The following is a 6,085-nucleotide window of genomic DNA, read 5'->3' as shown; positions in this document are numbered from 1 at the left end:
TATTTATTTACTGTTATACTTCTGTTTTTGACACAATTATTACAACACAAATGAACTGAACAAACAATTCTATTTATAACAATCACTCCCTCCTTGCATACATAAAAAAACTTTATATTTATACACAAATAAATAGAGGGGTCTGAGTCCAAAAAATAAAGTGCACTGTTACTAAGTGTCTTTGTTTAAAAATAAAAGCTTTGATGAAGTAAAAAATAAAGCACAAAAATTATTCTAACATATCTTCAAAATTAGTTGAGTGATGTATTTTTAAGTGGTTCCACATGTTGGAGGTATGTTTTGTATTGTATTTTGTATTGAAATGTAATTTATTTTAAACCGTTTTAGAAGGTTTATGTGCCGTTTAATAGGTTTTGAGAGTGAGGAATAATTCACTGGGTAGGCCTAATATTAATTCACTGAATAATACTAGCTGGAATATAACATTGTCAGGAAAGTAACAAACAAAACAGCATATTTGCATTTTCCAACTAGTATGTTATTAATGAAATCCTTTCTGGCAAAGTGCTGTTTATCTATGCATTTACACAGAACTATAACTTACTCAACCGCGATCGCGCGTGGAGATAATACATAATTAATTTCCACAGAGCGGTATTTATTTAGATTTGTATTAACGAAATAATGGTTATGTAGTAAATGATAATACAATTTAGGGTGTTTAAACGAGATAATCTTGTCAAAAGTTTCATGCAGTAGCCGTGCTTGAGCATTCCTGGTCATCAACCCAGTGAGTGCGCAGCAATATGAACGAACTTTTTTTTTTCGAGACTATATAAACAGCACTTTGTCAGTTGGCATTTCATGATCTAAATCTAGATCATGAAATGCCAACTGACAAAGTGCTGTTTATCTATGCATTTATTTTACACAGAACTACTCAACCGCGATCGCGCGTGGCCGTGCTTGAGCATTCAGTGAGTGCTCAGCAATATGAACGAACTTTTTTCTCGAGACTAATGGTGAGCAAATACAACAGATAGAGAATTAAATTCAGCGCTTTTATTTTCAACATGCACTCATTCATGTCTGTTTTATTTAATCCATGTAAATTTACAGTAGGGGTTCAGCGAAAAATCGGCAGCTGGCAGCAGGAAGTAGCTGCCACTGGCAGCTTACGTCAGCTGCCGCTAATAACCGGAAGTCGGAGGTGGATGCCGCTTTTAGCAAGGCAAATAAATTATTATATCAATGTATATATATAATTTTAGTACTTATTTAAATAAATTACTTAAATTTGTAATTATTTTGTAATTGGTTTAAAAAGGTTTATCAAATATAAATTAAGTAATGAAGATCATAGACATAGTACAAAAAACAAACATTAAACTACACTTGAAATTATGAATTTGTACGTGTATAAATATAATTTGTGTACATGTTTGTCAAAAAATGAAATATATACATAAATTAATGCCTATATAATAATATTGTATAATGAAAGTCATGTCTAAAAGAAAAAAAAAAAACATTTTCTCAATGACCTTTATTTAAAAATCATATTTTTCTATCATTTAAGTTCAGTTTTACATTTGTAGTATTTCAATACATTCTTGTCTTTGTTTTATAAAACAGCTGTAACTTTGAAAACAGGCTTGATATTTGTTGTTCTGAAATCGGAATGAACAACAATTCTGAACTAGATGTTAAAGTTCATAAAAAACTAAGTTGGCTTGAAAAAGAAAGTTTGAAAACGTTTTACAATGTTCTAGCATGGTTTAACATGATTTACAATGTTTCTAGTGTTAGGGAATAACATCTTAAAGACCCAGGACCAGATATGATGAAAGAAGACCAGGAGTCGTGAGGTTCAATCAAATAAGTAAAAATTTACTGAAGAATAGTTTCATCGGTAGAGCCAGGCGTCAAAGTCTCACGGGGTCGCAAGCCAGAGACTCTACTGTACACAAAATCTCACACCAGTTATACCATTTCCAAGGGCATGATTGACATCAGTAAATACAGGTTGGCTACTTCTCATTGGCAAAAGAACAAAGTTAAAACAATTCTACACTTATGGATAGATAGGAGGGTAAGTCGACATTGTCATCCGAGTCCAAGATGGTCCGGTGATGACCTCGGAGGTCGTAGAAAGGCGTCTTGGGGTCAGCTGCTGCATATCACAAGACCTGCACAGAACATTCAACACACACACACACACACACAATGGAATCGCAGCTCCTCCAAAAGTAGCACAGATAATGTTCACTTTAAAGAAATACACATAAAAGTACTGTGAATCAGATCACATAGTGTTTAACCCCTGTAACCTTAAGATTAGTAAGAAAGACAGATGTTAGAAAAAGATAGATAAGTTAGGTATAAGTAGATAAGATAGATTTGTTATGGGGAAACAAAATCACCGTAATAACTTACCATTAGCATGAATACACTGCAGTCCACAGATCCCAACTGAGCTGGAACATCATGGAAAAAAAAAAATCTAAATGGAAAAACTAACATTTTATTTATACACTAAAGATAGCAAAGAAATCAAAATTGTTGTAACATGAAATCAATACCTTACTTTTAACAAGCTTCCAAGATCCCGGATCCATCTTTATTGCAACTGAGCTTAAAAAGAAGGGGGAAAAAGTTAGTTATTTTATACACACGAGAGAAAGAGAGAGATGAACTCCGTGTTGAAGCACTTAGCCATGTTGCAGCAGTAGACAGTAGCATACCTGAACTAGGGAGCAGGTGTAATTTATTTTTTAAATGCCATTGTCTATGCCTATCTAAAGCCAGAGAACAAAGTGTTGAACTGAACCACTGGACTGATATGTAAAACTTTGAAGCCCGGTTTCACAGATAGGGTTTAGATTATGCCAGGATTAGGCCTTAGTGCAATTAGGACTTTTATAAATATGCCTTAGAAAAAACATTACTGTTGTGAATCTTAAAAGAAACAATGGTACTGATATTTTAAGATACACAAGTGTAATTTGCTTTCAGTTAAACATGCATTTTAGTCTGGGACTAGTTTGAGCCTTGTCTGTGAAACTGGGGGTGAAAGTTATATGGAAAAAGTGAACTGTTCCAGTATATTTTGAATAGATATATATAAAATAATTATTTTATATATATATATATATATATATATATATATATATATATATATATATATATATATATATATATATATATATATATATATATATATATATATATATCCAAAACATGATCAAACTAAGAAAATAAACAGACACTGAAATGTCAAATTTTCGATACAATCTAGAATTTGTATAAAAAAAATAAAAAGATAAAAAACAGAATGCCTTTTGCCTGCTTTGATCAAGACAGGATCTAATACGTGAAATGTGTGAAAACATACCAGTGAGTTTGGTTGGTTTTGCAACTGGAAATCTGGGGTTTCCTTCATGGCGCATATGTTTGTCCATCCCCAGCAATCTGTGACAGGCTGTGGTGAACTTGGTGAAACTAAAAAACAGAAGTTTAGAATATGGTGAAGTAAAGTTGATTAAAATGGTGTTTTGTATTAAAACATAAGTTAGATCATTTGGGATATGTTTTGTTAGCGTTGCACGTGTATCATAAAGGCTGAGCTTGTCAATTCCAATAAATCAGCATGAGCTTTATTCTAATCAATAGATTAAGTTAACATGTTAACAAACGCTAATATTTAATGATAATGGTAACGTAAGTTAGTATTTGAAGTTAATGATAGCCCCTCACAAACCAGGAGCACACGGTGCACAAGCTGCGTTTCTACAAATGATTAAATTAACCAATTCAACTTAAGTAGTCACAGATACACTGTCTCTAACATAAAAGTTAAACTCCAACGTACAGAGCAACAATTATTTATTAATCTGATAATATACGAACTTACCGAGCCAAATACCACCGCCATTGCTGAAGATTCACCGGCGCCACCATTGGCTGCTGTCGCTTGACTTCCAGGTAAAGGTGATTGGTTGCTACTACGTTGGACGATACTGATTGGCTGCCACGAAATGGCAGGTCCCTCCTAATATGGCAGGGATTCCGGCTGTCAACGGCAGCTACTTCCTGCTGCCAGTGGCAGCTACTTCCTGCTGCCAGCTGCCGATTTTTCGCTGAACCCCCTCTCTAAATTTACGTCTTTATTGGGGCAGGACATGCCGGATTTCGCTACGTGACTCCATGAGTTCGTCTCAATTTTTTAGAACCAAGTTGCATAAAAACTATATCAGGCATTCATGTCTCAAATCTCATTTCTGCATGTCTGTTATGTTAAATAAAGTTGAATAATTAAAGCAAAGCAAGCAGAACATATGTTTTACCTGTGCACAGAGTTGTTGTTGACTGATCTCCTCAGACGCGGGCTGCAATGGCGGAATTCTCAAAACGGCCACAAGATGGCGCCGTATATCGGCGAATCCGATATTACAAAACCGATACCCGATTATGGGAAAATGCTTAAATATCGGTAAACCGATACATCGGTCGATCACTATAGAAATAGTATTCAGTGAATATGAATAGTATATGAATAACATTCTGATGAATATGAATAGTAGTTCAAATAGTATTGCCGGCGCAGGCGTGACCTTTCAACGTGATGACGTAACTTAGTTCCCTGTCCGTTTGTTGATCAGCTCAATCCGAACTATTGAAGGTAAAAAGTCTATAAATTATATATTTCTTTTTTTTAAATGACCTATCGTTTCGCTAGATAACAACCTCTTCTTCAGCTGTGATCGCGTACAGCCCTTTTAAACACTTAAAAGACTTTTGAAACTGCATTGATTTGGACTTAACGATGGTGACCAATGAAGTCCGTTGTAAATTATCATTTTGGGGTGAACTAATCCTTTAACAAGTGCATTTATAATGTACAGTACCAGTGATGTTTAGTTCTTAAATTTGATGTTTTAAAAAATAGGAAAGTGGTCACAAGTATAAGCCCTGGAGTAGGGCAGGAGTAAAATTTAAATGTCTAACCTTTCTTTCTTTCTTTCAAAGATAAGATTATCACTCTTAAAGCAGAGATCACCTTGCTCAAAGATGAGTGTGATTTTTTGAAAAAGGAAATTGAAAAGATGAAGTCTGCTGTCCCATCTGCAATGACACAAAGATATGCTGTTCCTATAGAGCTGGTAAGTCCCGCCCCTTCCGCAAAACCCCCCTGGACCTCAAAGTTGAAAAACCGTCAATGCAAGTGAATGGGAGAAAATAATTATTTTCTGGTCCCGTTTGAATTGTGCCATGAATGTGAACATATGTTGTCTGTGAATTTTTTATATAGCTTTTCGTGTAAAGAATGATACAATTTAGCGGGTAGAAGTTTGATACGGTTAGACTTTGTGTGAGAGCACTTTGTGGACTACAACTCTCGACGCGTTTGAAACGTCAACACCACTAGCACACGGACTAGCTCACGGATCCCGCTAAACATGGCTGTGGCTTTGGTGCACTTCACCGCCTTCTTTCAGGGAGAGGACAAAATCGTTGAGGTTGGTGAAAACCACGGGTAAGTCAACTTTATGGGGTGACGTCACATAGGCGACATGTAGTCTTTCTCGTTATGTCTTTTCCACAACTGCTAGCTGAAGAATCATACCATATACTGTCAAACTCGTAACATGAAAAGTTATATAAAAAATTCACAGACAACATATGTTCACATTCATGGCACAATTCAAACGGGACCAGAAAATAATTATTTTCTCCCATTCACTTGCATTGACGGTTTTTCAACTTTGAGGTCCAGCAGGGTTTTACGGAAGGGGCGGGACTTACCAGCTCTATAGTGCCACAGCCCTCATGTTTGTGTTTCATGCTTTTTTGTTTTTTTTGTTGCTGTCAGAACAACTATGCCTTTTTTAAAAACATTTTCTGCTGCACTACAGTCATTGTCACTATAAAATATCACAACCCCCCCATGATCTGCCTCAAACTTCACCAAAATGTGTTTTCTTCAAAATTACAGTTACTACAGTAATATCAGGTGGCACAAAATGTTTAGAGTGGAGGATTGTTCGACAACTTAAAATTGAAGGTGTAGCTTGCTAAGAGCATGTATATATATTCATATTTTTGCAGTGCAGCAAGACCAATG

General features: G+C 35.3%; 1 long non-coding RNA gene across 1 annotated transcript; it reads right to left on the bottom strand.

Annotated features, from left to right (window-relative positions):
• Positions 1-2,134: 2,134 nt before the first annotated feature.
• On the bottom strand, positions 2,135-5,159 carry LOC308693165. The gene is made up of 4 exons (XR_014030416.1): positions 3,356-5,159; positions 2,544-2,595; positions 2,398-2,438; positions 2,135-2,150 (listed from the first exon to the last, which is right to left on the bottom strand). It is a non-coding gene; the product is annotated as an uncharacterized lncRNA (long non-coding RNA).
• Positions 5,160-6,085: the final 926 nt, after the last annotated feature.

Source organism: Scardinius erythrophthalmus (genome assembly GCF_964197995.2).
Source record: "Scardinius erythrophthalmus genome assembly, chromosome: 7".
In the NCBI taxonomy this organism is placed as follows: domain Eukaryota; kingdom Metazoa; phylum Chordata; class Actinopteri; order Cypriniformes; family Leuciscidae; genus Scardinius; species Scardinius erythrophthalmus.
The sequence above is the reverse complement of the archived record's forward strand: the minus strand, read 5'-3'. Positions and strand labels throughout refer to the sequence as shown.